The following is a 17,835-nucleotide window of genomic DNA, read 5'->3' as shown; positions in this document are numbered from 1 at the left end:
TTCTTGAAACGTAATTGGAGCCGTTTTCCATGGACACCATGGAAAAAACAGCTCCAATTACGTCCGTAATGGACGCAGCGAAAAGCGCCTGCACATGCCATTACGTCTGAAATTCCGGAGCTATTTTCTCCTGAAAACAGCTCCGTAATTTCAGACGTAACGGAGGTTGCCGTGTGAACATACCCTTAGTGTAAAACTGACAGGCAATCTATCAGGCCGTGCCAATAGGCATAAAGACATGGCAGGCCTGGGGGTCTTTGTTAGACCCCAGTTTCCAATTCAACCATCAACACCCATCGCATCGCAGTGGGGGGGGGGGGTCGATGGGGAAACAACGGGAGCTTTCGCCTTCTGTTATACTTCTTAAAAGCCGCATTCACTATAGACCGCAGGATGTAAGGGGTTAAACAGCTGGAATCAGAATTATCTTCAATCCCGGCCGTTGCAGCGGGATGTTGGCTGCATGGTACAGCTGGTACCCACTGCTGATTTGCGGCAGTAATACAGACACTAAATTGTGGCTGCGTTACGGCGATCTGAAGGAAGCCTTACGGAGCTCTTTTCCCCATGAAGCAATACATTGCCTCATGGAGGCACCACACAGCAGACCTGTATTGCAGTCCATGCATCACAGCCATGTGCCCAAAAAGAGCCAACTTACCTTTCCCAGCAACTATGGCACAGTGCCTACCGCATGCTAAACTCTTCAAACCCATTGGCATTAGCACATCTGAATATGAATGCCCTTTTTTAAGACCACTCATGTTGGGGAATTGGATGATGGAGGCCCATAGTTGGTAGAGGACCCACTCAGTGTTCTTCTGATGTTTCGTAGGCCGCAGGCCTAAACCAGCCTGTGGCCTACGAGAGTAAATGGTGGGGCAGGGTGCCAATGGCTCTCTGCTCCGCTATTGGGTTCAATCCAAAGGAGACCACGGTCTCACGGCAGCCTAGGCCAGGCCAGCTTTGTTCTGGCACATTTCAGAGGAGGATAGGAATTGTGATCCCCCAGAGCCCTGAGCTATGGGAAGTTTCTCCATCTTCCAATCTGCTAATCTGCAACTGCCCAGGACCATTCAACAGAACCTATCACCCTTTAACAGCATATTATAATATCTATGCAGGATAAATCCCACCTGGGATAAAAAAATCAGGATTAAAAGAAGGCACTTGAATGTTCATATGCTTTGAACAGCTTTTTATTTCAGTATCGCAAGGACAACGCATTTCGAAGTACACCGGACTGGACCCCTTCTTCAGGTCGAGAAAGAGTGAAATATAGCGCATCGAAATGTCAAACTAACATTTAAAGTAAAAAGTGCGCCAAAACTACAGCGTTCAGCATGTACCGCTCCTCCCACAAGCGGAGTGAACTATCGCCAAAAGGCCGAGTGCAAAACTTAACAGATAAAAGTGTTCAGTGTGATTGTATAATTTCAGTTCATTAATAAATACTTATATACAATGAATAAAAAATACAATAGATATATATATTTTGAGACACAGACAGGTAAAGTCATTGAGGGAAGGTACATTTCCCCTAGAATCCTGTCATATGTATCCTAGGCTCCAGGGAATGAGTAGTTCTTGCAATAGAAAGCTCTAGCTTTCCAATCTCGGCTTAAGGAAAAGCCGGAAAAAGGACCTGGAGTTGGATTGGAGAAGAGCAGGGCGGGTTCCCCAATCCCTAGTCCATCTCTGTTTGTAGGACAAGGCTGCTGCTCAATTAGCTGCACCTGTAGCCTGTGTATAAAAAGGTGCAGACACAGTGTGTGGGAGTCTCACCCCTGACTCAGACTGGAGACTACTAAGACTGGAGTAGCCTGTATGCTATGTGAGTAAAGACCTGTGTTACTTTGTGTCCAGTGCCTGGTAGGAAGGCACTTGGTATAGTTAGATAATATCTTGTTTAGTTAGTGCTCAGACGAGCAGGATTTATTTTGTATTTTGCCTTGTTGTACAAGAGGCTGTTTCTTTGACAAGAATAAAAACACAGGCAAAGCCCTGTTATGACTTTTAATGCACGGTGTCCCTGTCTCTGGCTACAAAGAAACCGCTGTACCAACCCCTCCTGATGCTAAACCCTCACATATGGTGGAGAATGCGGGCACGGTCTTAAAGAGACATACACCTATTTAAAAGGACTTTTGCTGCTCCAAGTGGAAAATCGTTGCTAGGGGCAACAACACAATTTTTTCTCCCCGAGAGTGCTTGGAAGTGTATGTCTTGGGTGAAGGCGGCAACAGGGCTAAAAGAGACTGTTAAAATGGATGAAATACTTAAACAGCTGATCCAGGCTAATATCAACCAGGGGAAGATAAGCACAGCTCTGCAAGAAGCCAGCGCGACTCAGCGAATGGTGCATGAGGAAGCCATGCGTGCACAGGCTGAAACCAATATTCTGCTGGGTGAAGCACACAGACTGGCCTTAAAAGAACAGCAGCAAATTAATCGCTATTTGCAAGACCAAATTCAGGCCTCAGTGGAGAGGTCAGCGGGGCCTCATGGTTTGCGCCAAACCACTCGTGCAGCGGTACAGACATCTCTGCAGAAGATGACATCCACCGACGACGTTGAGGCCTATCTCATGGTGTTTGAGCGAGTGGCAGAACGAGAGAAGTTACCTTCAGATCAGTGGGCAGCAGTGGTGGCACCTTTCCTAACCGGAGAGCCGCAAAAGGCGTACTTTGATCTCAATGAGCAGGATGCCAAGGATTACTCCAAGCTCAAGGGTGAGATCCTTGCCCGTCTGGGTGTTAATATGAATGTGCGTGCTCGACGGGTGCACAACTGGACTTTCGTGGAACACCTACCTGCGCGATCACAAATGTATGATCTTGTCCATCTTGCAAGGAAATGGCTACAGCCAGAGGAATCAACCCCTGCGCAGATCGTGGAGAGAGTGGTGCTTGACAAATACATCCGCTCCTTACCACCGAAGGTTCAGCGTTGGGTCGGTCAAGGAGATCCTACAGATGCGGAACAGCTGGTGAACCTGATTGAAAGGTACAGAGCTACTCAGGATCTACTCCAAGAAGTACCGCCTGGATGTTCTAACCCCAGGAACAGCAAATCGTGCGGAGCACCCGGTAAGACTGTTCCATTTACTAGAGGGGTGAGAAATGTCTTTAAGGGAGGTGGCTCAGAAGGGGAGCAGACGGAGGGAAGAAATCCCAGAGAGACACTGAAGGCCAGACCAGGGTCTCAAGTTGGGGACCGGGGCCACATACAGTGCTGGCGGTGTTATGGACCTGGGCATATTGCTGCCAATTGTCCCCTGACTACTGAGCCAATGGAGTGTGATGCAGCAAGGCGAATATCCTTGTTTGCACGTCCTGTTTGTTCTGCTGAGACTGTTTACGAGACTGAGCAACAAATGTGTGTCGTAAAAGTGGAAGGGTGTACTGTGAGTGCCTTGCTGGATTCTGGGAGTCTGGTTACCCTGGTGCATGCCAGCCTGATAGACCCTGGAACATTCAGCGGACATAGTATAGGGGTCCTGTGCATACATGGGGACACTAAAGAATACCCCACCGCTGTGGTCACTCTAGAGACTTCCTGTGGAACCGCTTGCCATGAAGTGGGTGTGGTCAAGTCCCTGATGCACAGTGTGATCCTGGGGAGAGACTTCCCAGTGTTCTGGGACTTGTGGAGGAAGAAAGATGTAACCTCCACTGTAAATGTTAATGATGGTATTAATGTGTGTGCTGTGAATAGCCCAGAACCCTTTAACGAAGATGCTGAGGTGCCAGCAGTAGGGGTGACCACTGAGCCTGATAAATTTCCTCTGGCTGTTTTTGCTGGTGAAACAGATGAGCAGGAGGAAATTTCTGAGATACCAGAGTTAAATGTATCACGTAACAATTTTGGGACCGCTCAACTTAGCGATCCCACATTGGTAAAACCCAGGGAAAATACTAAGGTATTAAATGGAGTGCCTCAACATCCAGGGGCTGATAAGGTGTTTCCACACATGGCGGTTAACCAGGATTTGCTGTATTGGATAGATAGCATATGTGGGGAGGTTGTTGAACAGCTGGTGATACCCCAACCGTATCGTAGAACGGTGTTGGACCTGGCTCATAAACACGTGCTGGTTGGACATCTAGGTTGCGAAAAGACCAGAGAGCGTATCTTACAACGATTCTTCTGGCCGGGGGTATATACGGAAGTTCAGAGGTATTGCGAGTCCTGCCCGGAGTGTCAGATAACGGCTCCTATGCCACATTTTAGGAGTCCGCTAGTGCCTTTGCCTATCATTGGGATCCCTTTTGAAAGAATTGCCATGGATCTGGTCGGCCCTTTAGTCAAATCCTCTAGAGGACATCAATATATCCTAGTGGTGTTGGACTATGCCACACGCTACCCTGAGGCAGTCCCTTTGCGAAATTCCTCTTCAAAAGCCATTGCAAGAGAGTTGTTTTACATGTTTTCCCGTACTGGTTTACCTAAGAAAATCCTTACCGATCAGGGAACTCCCTTTATGTCCAAAATCACCAAGGAATTATGTAAACTGCTGAAAATTAAACACCTGCGTACCTCTATATATCACCCTCAAACTGATGGTCTTGTCAAAAGATTCAATAAGACATTAAAAGGCATGTTGAGGAGGGTGGTTAGTAAGGATGGGAAGGATTGGGACGGTCTTCTGCCCTATTTGATGTTCGCTGTACGTGAAGTTCCTCAATCATCCACAGGGTTTTCTCCTTTCGAACTTGTATACGGCAGACAACCCCGTGGTCTCCTGGACATAGCCAAGGAAAGATGGGAGCAAGAGTCCACACCTTATAGGAGTGTAATTGAGCATGTCACGTTGATGCAAGACCGAATCGCTGCGGTCATGCCGATAGTTAAGGAACACTTGGAGCAAGCTCAGGATGCTCAGAGCAGGGTGTATAACCGAACTGCTAAAATTAGACATTTTAACTCTGGTGATCGAGTGTTGGTCTTAGTGCCAACCGTAGAAAGCAAATTTCTTGCTAGATGGCAAGGGCCGTATGAGATAATTGAAAAGGTGGGGGATGTAAATTATAAAGTTTACCAACCAGGTAAAAGGAAGACAGTGCAGTTATACCATGTAAACTTAATTAAGCCATGGAAAGAGAGACCCTCGTGGCAGTAAGGACCCCCTATAGTCCTAACCCAGATGTGTATGTGTCAGAATCCCTCGCAAAGCCACAGAAACAGGAGACAAAAGAGTTTGTGCAGAGAAACACAGACGTGTTTTCAGAACTGCCAGGACAGACCAGTATAATAAAACATGACATGGTGACCGAGCCTCAGGCTCGGGTCCACTTGAAACCCTACAGAGTCCCTGAAGCTCGTAGACAAGCCATATCTGAGGAGGTCAAGAAAATGCTAGACCTTGGGATTATTGAAGAGTCAAAAAGTGAATGGTCAAGTCCCATTGTATTGATTCCGAAACCAGATGGGTCATTGCGTTTCTGTAACGACTTCCGCAAGTTAAATGAGATGTCAAAGTTTGACGCATACCCAATGCCAAGAGTTGACGAGTTAATAGAGAGACTGGGCCATTCAAGGTACTGGGCCTCACGGAGACTGGGCCTCACGGAGGGCGCCAAAGAGAAAACTGCGTTCATCACCCCGGATGGTCTGTTTCAATATATTTGTTTACCATTTGGGCTACATGGGGCTCCAGCAACCTTTCAAAGGTTAATGGACATAGTCCTCAAACCCCATCGTCGGTATGCTTCGGCATATCTGGACGACATTATAATCTTTAGTGATGACTGGGAAAGCCACTTACCAAAAGTACAAGCAGTACTAAACTCCCTCAGAGCCGCGGGGTTAACAGCAAACCCAAAGAAATGTTCCTTAGGCTTGGAGGAAGCACGGTATCTGGGGTACATAATTGGGAGAGGGGTGATAAAGCCACAGGTCAACAAAGTTGAGGCTATCCAAAACTGGCCCCAGCCCTCAACCAAAAAGCAGGTCAGAGCCTTTCTAGGAATTGTAGGTTATTACCGCAGGTTCATTCCAAACTTTGCCAGCACAGCAGCGCCCCTGACAGATCTTACCAAGGGAAGTAAGTCTGTCATGGTCAAGTGGGACACGAAGGCTGAAAGAGCCTTTCAAGAGTTGAAACTGGCCCTGTGTAACCAACCAGTCTTAGTCACTCCTGACTTCAAAAATGAGTTTGTTGTCCAAACTGATGCTTCTAATGTGGGGCTCGGAGCAGTTCTGTCACAAGAGGTGGGTGGTGAGGAACATCCTGTGACCTATTTGAGCAGAAAACTTACCCCGGCTGAGAAAAACTATAGCATAGTTGAACGGGAGTGCTTGGCAATTAAGTGGGCACTTGAGTCCCTGAGATATTATTTATTGGGTCGTCGGTTTAGGTTGGTTACAGACCACTCTCCTCTTACGTGGATGTGTCAAGCTAAAGAGAGAAATGCAAGAGTTACACGGTGGTTTCTTACTTTGCAGAACTTCAAATATACTGTGGAACACAGAGCAGGAAAACTGCAGGGCAATGCTGACGCTTTGTCTAGGACACACTGCCTTGTAGCTAAATGTGTCCGATCCCACGGGCTCGAACAGAGGAAGAGGGTATGTGAGACAGTGACAGGTAAAGTCATTGAGGGAAGGTACATTTCCCCTAGAATCCTGTCATATGTATCCTAGGCTCCAGGGAATGAGTAGTTCTTGCAATAGAAAGCTCTAGCTTTCCAATCTCGGCTTAAGGAAAAGCCGGAAAAAGGGCCTGGAGTTGGATTGGAGAAGAGCAGGGCGGGTTCCCCAATCCCTAGTCCATCTCTGTTTGTAGGACAAGGCTGCTGCTCAATTAGCTGCACCTGTAGCCTGTGTATAAAAAGGTGCAGACACAGTGTGTGGGAGTCTCACCCCTGACTCAGACTGGAGACTACTAAGACTGGAGTAGCCTGTATGCTATGTGAGTAAAGACCAGTGTTACTTTGTGTCCAGTGCCTGGTAGGAAGACACTTGGTATAGTTAGATAATATCTTGTTTAGTTAGTGCTCAGCCTCTGATTTTCAGCCGTTTTTAAAGCATCAAATGTTTTTTTTATGCGTTTTTTTGGAGCCGTTTTTGGAGCTGTTTTACTATTGACACAATAAAAAACGGCTCCAAAAACGGCTCAAGTAGTGACATGAATTTATTTTTCAAACGGCCGCTTACAAACACCCCGTCTGAACGAGATGCCGGTTTCCCCATTGAAATCAATGGGCAGATGTTTGGAGGCATTCGGCTTTGTTTTTTCAGGCATTTTTCGAAGCGTTTATGCCCCGAAAAACGTCTGAAAACACTGCGTGTGAACATACCCTTATGTAGGTAAGTTGTAACATTATTACTGTTAACAGTTAGGGTATGTGCACCCGATAACTGGCTTTTACGTCTGAAATTACAGACTGTTTTCAGGAGAAACAGCTGCCTCGTTTCAGACGTAATTGCTCCTCGCATTTTGCGAGGCGTCTCTGACGGCTGATCATTTGAGCTGCTCTTCATTGAATTAAATGGAAAAACAGCTCAAATTACGTCTCAAAGAAGTGTCCTGCATATAATGTATATAAGTGTCCTGCACTTCTTTGACGAGGCAGTCATTTTACGCGTCGTCGTTTGACAGCTGTCAAACGACGAGGCGTAAATGACAGGTTGTCGGCACAGTACGTCGGCAAACCCATTCAAATGAATGGGCAGATGTTTGCCGACGTATTGTAGCCGTATTTTCAGACGTAAAACGAGGCATAATACGCCTCGTTTACGTCTGAAAATAGGTCGTGTGAATCCAGCCCTAGAGTTTGTTACTGTTTTGCTATATGGCGCCCCGACCCATTGTTTGTTGTAGCAGTTTATATAAATCAGCTGGACCTATGTTGCTATGTCGCTACTGTTGTCACTATGCAATTTGCCTAAGTGTTTGTTATATTTATGGCTATAGGTAATATCCGCCACTTCAGTGACGCTCCAGGAATAAACTTAGTTCACATCTGCGTTGGATGCTTTGTAAGGCTGGGTTCACACGAGCATGTGCTTTTTGCGCACGCAAAAAACGTGGCGTTTTGCCTGCGCAAAAGGCACTTAACAGCTCCGTGTGTCATCACATTATGACACTCTGTTTGGATGTTTGTAAACAGAAAAGCACGTGGTGCTTCCGTGTGGCATGCGTGGTTTTCACGCACCCATTGACTTTAATGGGTGAGTGATGCGCGAAAAACGGCCAAAGAACAGACATGTCGCAACTTTTTTTCAGCGGACTCACGCTGAGTAAAAATCACGCACATGTCTGCACGGCCCCATAGACTAATATAGGTCCGTGCGACGCGCGTGAAAATCACATGCGTTGCACGGACGTATATCCCGTTTGTCTATATAAGCCCTTAGGGTGCTATTGTTTCCGGTAAAACTATGGACAACCCAATGGAAATCCGACTGAACCTATTAAACAGGACCTGTCACTCAGTCATATAAGTTGAACTGATTTACTGACCTGAATTGTGTGGTCTCCCTGATTCCAGCACTGTTTTTTTCCTAGACTCCCCCATTCCAGAGATATGGCCACTGTTGTGTTGGCTCCCTCTATAGCAATTTGGTCTAGTTAGCCAACAGGGCGTGAAATACCATCAAGCTGCCTTGCGCTGATTGGTCTGTATCAGAGGCAGGGAAGTTAGCTCCACCCCGTTGGCTAACTACACCAAATTTTGCAAATATGGCATCAACACAACAGTGGGCAATATCTCTGGAACGGGGGGTCCAGGAAAAAAAAGAAAAATAGCGCTGAAATAAAGGAGACAGAGCTATTCAGGTCAGATAACTAGTTCAACTTATATGATCTAGTGACAGGTTCTCTTTAAAGCCGCCGGTGGTGTCCGTGGTGCAATGAAACAGGTGTGTCCAGTATTTACGTTGCTCTGCTCCTGTTACGGATCAAAGCAACACAAATACTGTACACAGATGTGAACATAGCCAGGAATCCTTTATTCAAATAAAAACAGACTTCCCGATGGTGTGAAATTTTAAGCCTAGTTCACACTGAGTTTTTGACAGGCAGAAAAAAATCTGATTTTTCATTACCAGCGTTGTTTTTGTATTTAATGCAAAAAAACACAGCAAAAAAACGCTCAAAACATGTGCTGCAGGTTTTCTGTGCCTCCCATTGATTTCAATAGAAGGTCAGTAGCAGAAACCGCTCGAAGGAAGCGTATGCTGCTTTTATTTCCACGAGCTACCAAAAGCTGCCCTGGAAAAAAAAAACGCCTCTGCCTCCCCCTGAAATCAATGGGGTACGATTTGGGCTGTTTTATGGTCGCCGATCCCAACTCTGTTTTCGCGTCAAAATCAACGCGAAAAAAAAACTAACCCTAATTATGTTTGTAGGATAGCTGCTCAAAGAAAAATCACAAAAGCGGACAAACTTACTACGGTTTAGAGCTTTAATATACACTATGGTAGATTGATAATAGGATGTACAAGGCAGTTCTACCGTTAACCTGTGCACATCTGCGTTGGGTCATTCCGTTGTTCCGTTGCACCACAGACACCAACTGCGGCCGATGGAACCCATTAACTTCAATGGGTTTCGTTGGCTGTCTGACGGAGGGCCTGTGGTTGTACCGGAAACTATGGCGCAGCATGCTACGCTATGGTTTCCGGTAATCTCTGCCAGCTCTGCGATTGCGATTGAGGCCCCAACGGATCCTCCAATGCAGATGTGAGTAAACCCTAATAATGCTGTGCCCTGGGGTGGTCATCAGTTGAGGAAAAGCCACAGATTTCAATTGGTGATAAACATAAATATACACATGTGCATGTGCAGTATACCCACATGTATACAAGACGTGTGCAAACACGCACCTACATAAAATTTAAATTGAAAGAGTACATGATCAATCGGTTTGTATGTCTGAGCTTTCTTAGTAGAATAATTGCTTAAAGCACAAACTTACTCGAGAAGTTGTTACAGGCTCTAGAAAAATGACTTCTACAGTTGCTCGAGTGTCTATTGTGAGCAATTTTTTGGGAGACCTCACATGTTGATGAGTTTTAACCAGGGGTGGGATTCAAATTTTTAACAGGTTCTCTGTTTTGCGGACAAAGACATACACGTCGGGGGGTGGGGGGGGGGGGGTTGTGCTGTTATGCGGTGTATCACTCCATGGACAATGATTCTAATACTAAAATTAGGATATTCAAAATACGCCTTATATTAAAGTGGACTCTAATTAAAGAAATTCCCTGTCCAGAATGTTTTAGTGTGGATTTCCACACTATGTATATAATTACTTAAGCGCACATACCTACCTACCCACACATTATATTAAACTCACCCATTATGTATAGACCTATATGTGCACATTCAATATCCTAAGCGTGCTCAGCCCATTTAGTTACACTGTGCTCTGTGAGAAGGGTGGAGGACAGTGCGGAGTAAGCCGTGGCAAATCTCCCGGCTAATGCACAGATACGGTGCCAGAGCCAAGCTCAATACATATATACAGCACCACAACAAAGCTCAATACATATATACAGCACCAGAACAAAGCTCAGTACATAAATACATAACCAGAACCAAGCTCAATACATAAATACAACACCAGAACAAAGCTCAGTACATAAATACAGCACCAGAACCAAGTGCAGTACATATACTGTATACTCACCAGAACCAAGCTCAGCACATATATACTGCACCAGAACCAAGCTCAGTGTCACGTAGCGGGTTAGTGGACCCTCTAGGCCGTACCGCCATAGCGGGGAGGCAGCTGGTCAAACAACAGGAAACCAGGAAATCGTGGCAGTTGATGATGATGACGATTTCCTTTGTGCGCACGATAGCCCTTTAAGGCCGGGCACGAGCGTGCATGCGCACCCTACGGGACACAGCAGACCGGAGCGGAAGTGAGCGCTGGCGTCTCCTAGGGAGGAGATGGGGACCAGCGCTCACGGATCCATGGCTGCGGGTGGTGGGAGGTGAGTAAATAAACCTGATGGCCCGCGGCCATGCACGCTACTCTCAGTACATATATACAGCCCCAGAACAAAGCTCAGTACATATATACAGCCCCAGAACCAAGCTCAGTACATATATACAACACCAGAACCAAGATCAGTACATATATAGTGCACCAGAACCAAGCTCAGCATATAAATACAGCACCAGAACGAAGCTCATATATATATATATATATATATATATATATATACAGCCCCAGAACCAAGCTCAGTACATATATACAGTACCAGAACCAAGCTCAGTACATATATACTGCACCAGGACAAAGCTCAGACTATAAATTCAGCACCAGAACAAAGCTCAGTACATAAATACAGCACCAGAACAAAGCACAGTACATAAATACAGCACCAGAACCAAACTCAGTACATGAATACAGCACCAGAACAAAGCTCAGTACATAAATACAGCACCAGAACAAAGCTCATACATATATGTAACACCAAAACCAAGCTCATACATATATACAGCACCAGAACAAAGCTCAGTACATATATACAGCACCAGAACAAAGCTCAGTACATAAATACAGCACCAGAACAAAGCTTAGTACATATATACTCACCAGAACCAAGCTCAGTACATATGTACTGCACCAGTACCAAGCTCAGTACATATATACAGCTCCAGAACCAAGTTCAGTACATATATACAACACCAGAATAAATCTCAGTACACATATAGTGCACCAGAACCAAACTCAGCATATAAATACAGCACCAGAACAAAGCTCAGGACATATATACAGCCCCAGAACCAAGCTCAGTACATATATACAGTAACATAACCAAGCTCAGCATATAAATACAGCACCAGAAATAAGCTCAATACATATATACAGCACCAAAACCAAGATTACTGCTGTATATATGTACTGAGCTTGTTTCTATTACTGTATATATGTACTGAGCTTGGATCTGTTGTTGTATTTATGTACTGAGCTTGGTTCTGGTGATGTATATATGTACTAAGCTTCGTTCTGGTGATGTATATATGTACTAAGCTTTGTTCTGATGCTGTATATATGTACTGAGCTTGGTTCTGGTGCTGTATATATGTACTGAGCTTGGTTCTGGTGTTTTATATATGTACTGAGCTTGGTTCTGATGCTGTATATATGTACTGAGCTTTGTTCTGGTGCTGTATTTATGTACTGAGCTTGGTTCTGATGCTGTATATATGTACTGAGCTTGGTTCTAGTGCTGTGTATAGTGCTGTATATATGTACTGAGCTTAGTTCTGATGCTGTATATATGTACTGAGCTTGGTTCTGGTTCTGTATATATGTACTGAGCTTGTTTAGGTATTGTATTTATGTACTGAGCTTTGTTGTGGTGCTGTCTATATGTACTGAGCTTTGTTCTGGTGCTGTATTTACATGCTGAGCTCGGTTCTGGAGTTGTATACATTTAACAAGCTTCTATTTGGTGCTGTATATATGTATTGAGCTTGGTTGTCATGATGTATATAACTCCAGAACCAAGCTCAGCACATAAATACAGCACGAATACAGATCAGTACAGACATCATTTGCAAATTCAGTTTAACCCCTGCCATATGTTTGTACTGCATAAAACTATAGCTCCCAGTATAGCCAGAACGATGGTAAGGATATGCTGGGAGTTGTTGTTTCACAAAAAAAGAACGGTACACGCATCATCTTGCTGCAGATCATTCAGTGACTACAATACTGATCATGCAAAATTAAAAAGAGAAAAATATACAGGGACTATTGTAGGCGCTGCTACACATGAGAGACAAGTAAAGTGTAGATAACGGTAATTTAATGTAATAAGGTCAGGCTACGCATTTCAACGCTGGACCAGCGTCTTCCTCAGGTCATACAAAAGTAAAACAGAAAAAACACACACTTAAATACTGCAGGGTTTCAAAAAAACAAACAAAAAAAACGCCAAAATAGGGGTCAAAGGACAGCTGTGACATCATAGTATAATTACCATAATACATTTTTTCTATAAAAAATATTTAAAAAAAATAATAATAATAATAAAAAAAAATAAACCTTTATCTGGTTGAACTTGATGGACATGTGTCTTTTTTCAACCGTACTAACTATGTAACTATGTACACTTTACTTGTCTCATGTGTAGCAGCGCCTCCAATAGTCCTGTATATTTTTCTATTTTTAATTTTGCACTATTGATGCGGTAACATTTGTATACCGGCTCCAGGACTTGGCAGCAGCACACTCCTAGGATTCCTTGTCTTACAAATTGTACCATCAGAGTTGTATGTGAATCTACGCAGCCACTTTAGGGGAGCACAATCCTGTCTCAACCTATATGAACATTCCTACTTGGTTTATCTGCAACATGTGGCGCCGTGCATTGTTTGCTTCTAGATCTCTATGGTACTGATCAGTCACAGGAAGTGTGAGTTCTCAGATTGTGGTAGTTCTTTTTCTCTTTTCTTTTCCATCTGGTCCAGACCTCTATGATGACTTCTCCCAGCCACGACCCATTTCTGAAGAGTTTGCAGCTCAAATGTCTTCAGCTCCTCACTTTTCAGACATTTCTGCACCTATAAACGAAGATAAAATTCTCATGGTGCCACACTCTATGCTCCTAAATATAATAGCATCATACACCGTGTCCCCGAATATAATAGTACAATACACTGTGGCCCTGAACACAATAGTACTATACACTGTGCTCCTCAATATAATAGTACAATACACTGTGCCCCTGAACACAATAGTACTATACACTGTGCTCCTGAATATAATAGTACCATACACTGTGCCCCTGAATATAATAATATCATACACTGTGTCCATGAATAAAATAGTGTCAAACACTGTAAAGTAATGCACCACACACAGTGCCCCTTGTAGATAGTGCTCCACATAGAGCTCCCTGTAGATAGTGCCTCTCATGGAGCCCTCTGTAGATAGTGCTCCCTGTGGTGCCCTCTGTAGATAGTGCTCCCAATAGAGCCCCCTGTAGATAGTGCCCCCTGTGGTGTCCCCTGTAGATAGTGCCCCCTGTAGCGTTCCCTGCATATAGTGCCCCCTGTAGCGTTCCCTGCATATAGTGCCCCCTGTAGTGTTCCCTGTAGATAGTGCCCCCTGAGGCATTTCCTGTAGATATGGGCCCCTATATAGTCCCCTGTAGTTAGTGCCCCCTATATAGTCCTCCCCTGTAGGCAGTGCACCCTATAAACTCCTCCCCTGTAGACAGTGCCCCCTATATAGCCTTCTCCTGTAGTTAGGCCCCCTATATAGTCATCCCCTGTAGTTAGTGCCCCCTATATATTCCTATAGTTCTCCCCTATATTTAGTGCCCCCTGTATAGTCCTCCCCTGTAGTTAGTGCCCCCTATATAGTCCTCCCCTGTAGTTAGTGCCCCTATATAGTCTTCCCCTATATAGTCCTCCCCTGTGGTTAGTGCCCCTATATAGTCCTCCCCTATAGTTAGTGTCCCCTATAGATAAGTCCCCCAACACTGCCCACAATAAAAGGAAAAAAAAAACCATTATATTCTTACCTGTCCCGTTCCCATGGCATCCTCCAGCGATGCCAGTCCTCCTCTAGTGGAACAACGCAGCGGCGCGATGATGTCATCACGCCGACTGCATCATCACTAAAGCGCCGAATGGCGAGGCATCATGTGCCTCGCCAGGGCAGCACTAGTCAACTCAATTGTATCCGCTTCCTAAGGGTGTGGATAAAATTAAGTGCAGGGGACCGGTTCCGGTTTTCCACTTCACCCTAGTTCTGCGAACGGCTGTAGTTTTAACAACCGGTTCGGGAGAAACAGGGCAAACCAGCCAGATTCCACCACTGTATATATAAATACATACATGTATATACCCCACATGTATTATAAAACAATGTGTTCATACACACACCTACATAAAATGTAAGGGTATATGATGAAATCATTAGTATGGCCAAGCACTCTTATTAAAATAATTGCCAGAGTAGCTATTACGAGCTCTGAAATATTGAGAAAAATAAGTACAAAGTCATTATGCCCCATACACACGGCCATAGATTTTGTCTGTAATCACGGACCGTAATCATGGTCCGTAATTACGGACGTGTTAATTTCTATGTCCGACGGACACCTTCCTGTAAATTTATGGGAAGGTGTCCGTGCCGTAGAAACCTTCCGTAAAAATTAGGACATGTCCTATTTTTTTATTTTACGGACCGTGCGCCCATACTTTATAATGGTTGCACCGCCCACAAATACGGACAGCTGATTACGGGCACGGTCGTGTGCATGGGGCCTTATTCGAGATGCTATTACAGGCACTAGAAAATTAATTTCTATAGTAGTCCTGGAAGTTATTACGAGTATTGACAAATTACAGAATGCTGAACTTTTTATATATATAGAGAGACACCACATGCGCAGGAATGGAAATGGTGTGGAGTGACATGAGATCAGAGGAGCGGAGGGTCAGAGATTACTTTCAATGCTTTTCATTTGGTCCATGGGCCATGAGTATTTTCTTGGAAGAAATATATTTCCATGATCCTTCACATTCACGCTTTTTTTGTTATGTTAAATCTGTAAAAATCCCAACTCTTGTCTATAATGAATAAGAAGGTTTAAACTTACCACCCATGCGTTATTATAGTGACGCTCTCTTCTGTTCCCCGTCTAGGCCAGCCTCCTTGGATGACCATGTGAAGGCTGCAGCCAATCACAGGCTGTAGCGGTCACGTGGGCTGCAGCTTAATCCCAGGAGGCCAGACTGCACAACAGAGGAATGCGTTGCCATGACAATGAAGAACGGAGTATAAACTTTTTTTTACAACGACTGTTTTCCGCAGCAGACAATCCGCCCGAAAAATTTCACCACAATTTGGTGCGGTTTTTCAGGTTGAATTCCCTGTGGGTTCCAGGACAAATACACTGTGTGCACTTACGCAGCGTATCCGCCCCGTGTGGACATATATTATGGTAAAACAGCTCTGTCTACAGTTATTACATCTTTGTGTAATTATATTCTGCCATCACACATATGCTTTGCCCCTTTGGGTCCTCCTGGGCATTAGGGCCAGGACTCGACTGCAATTTCACGCACCCCCATAGCTGCACGGCTGACAGGCGGAGTCCTCACACGTTTGACAATGAGTTTCATTAAATCATAGTTTTAGAACAGGTTAATTAATAGCTGCACAAACATGGCGGTATCCTTCACACGTTATATATGTATAATAGTTACACAATGCACTTGGCGTGTCGCCGCCTCTTCTGACAGTCACTCATGATGGTGATTCATTATAATTACAGAAATCAATCTCACACTGATGTTCTTCTGATAAAAGTTCTTGTTTGCCTTCTTTACCTTCACAATTACTCATTAGTAAGATAACCGCAGCCAATGTCAGATGTCGGAGGCTATAAAAAAATAGCGTTAACCCATTGCCTGCCACAGTGGTCAAAGAACATCCCAAAAATTCTATTCAGCTCAGACCACAGATTATATTATATTAGGTTTCTAAAGCCCTGTTCACACAGAGTTTTTTTGCAGGCAGAAAAAATCTGCCTCAGAATTGCTTCAGGAATTTTTAGGCAGATTTTGAATTGCCTGCGCTTTTTTCAGATTTTCTCGCTGCGTTTTTCATCTGCGGCCATTGAAGCTAATGCAAGCACTGCGGGCAAAAACGCTCGAAGATGAGCGCCATGGGCTTTTTCTGCCTCCCAATTATTTAAATGGGAGCTCAGAGGCGGGAACCGCGGCAAGAAAGGACTTCCACTTTTTTTTTTCCTGCGAGTTGCCAAAAACCTCCCGGAAAAAAAAACCACCTCTGCCTCCCATTGAAATCAATGGAATGCTATTTCGGACGTTTTTTTGGTGCTGATTCCGACACGGTATCCGCGTCAAAATCAGAGTCAAAAATCTCCATGTGAATAGGGCCTTACACATGTTTATTTTATATTACGGTTTCATTATTTATTGCATAATTTGGTTTTTCTCTCTTATTTATATGGTGCCATCATACTCAGCGCTGTACGCAAAATGTATCACATTATCCTCAGAATAAAAATTCAAGATCTCATACACAATACCATTTTATTTTTTGTACAACCTTCGAGTTGTACCGAGCCGTAATATGTCAACCACAGAGGTCTATAGGGATCTGCCTTACCTCTGTATGCCTCTAATTTTATTAGGAATATGGAGTTAGTGGCAAAATCGTGAAATGCTTAGTCGCATGCCATATTACGATAGTAACATTGCCAGTTCTACCCCTTGGCATAGAACTAAATGATACAATTCTATTTGCCTGCAGCCATCACAAGGAGGCGCTCACAATACAATTATTTATGCAGCAAGCTCCCCCTAGTGGTGGCCCTTAGCAGCTATTTTGGGAGACTCCTAGACAATCTAGAAGAGTAAACAACTGAGGCTTATTTGCAGTCCCATGTAAAACCTAACTGGACATAATGTGATATCAAGATGAAGTGTGCCAAATGACAAACTCGGCTCTGCTAAGTCTATGTGTGGGTCTTGCATGTAGAAGCATTCCCTTTTTCTTCTATGAGACGAATAAAAATGGCTTTTTACCCGATGGTGCGAGCTATAAATTGTCCATATAACCTCCTGTTCCCAGAATTACGATAATATCTCTCACCGCCGCTTCCGACGATGCCGCTGACTTTCATACTATATAAAGCCATAAATCCGAGGTGCTTCCACTGTGGATATTGATAGGACATTACAATCATCCTGCATTTCTGTCCCATATAAATCATCTTACAGCTCAAGGATCTCACAGACAATTCTATGCAATTGATTTTCACATTTATACTATCCCAGTGACTGTGACTGCCCCTTCTCGATCCAGCCGTAGGCTGTCAGGGCAT

The sequence above is a fragment of the Rhinoderma darwinii genome, chromosome 2, assembly GCF_050947455.1.
Source record: "Rhinoderma darwinii isolate aRhiDar2 chromosome 2, aRhiDar2.hap1, whole genome shotgun sequence".
Classification (NCBI taxonomy): Eukaryota; Metazoa; Chordata; class Amphibia; order Anura; family Rhinodermatidae; genus Rhinoderma; species Rhinoderma darwinii.
The sequence above is the reverse complement of the archived record's forward strand: the minus strand, read 5'-3'. Positions refer to the sequence as shown.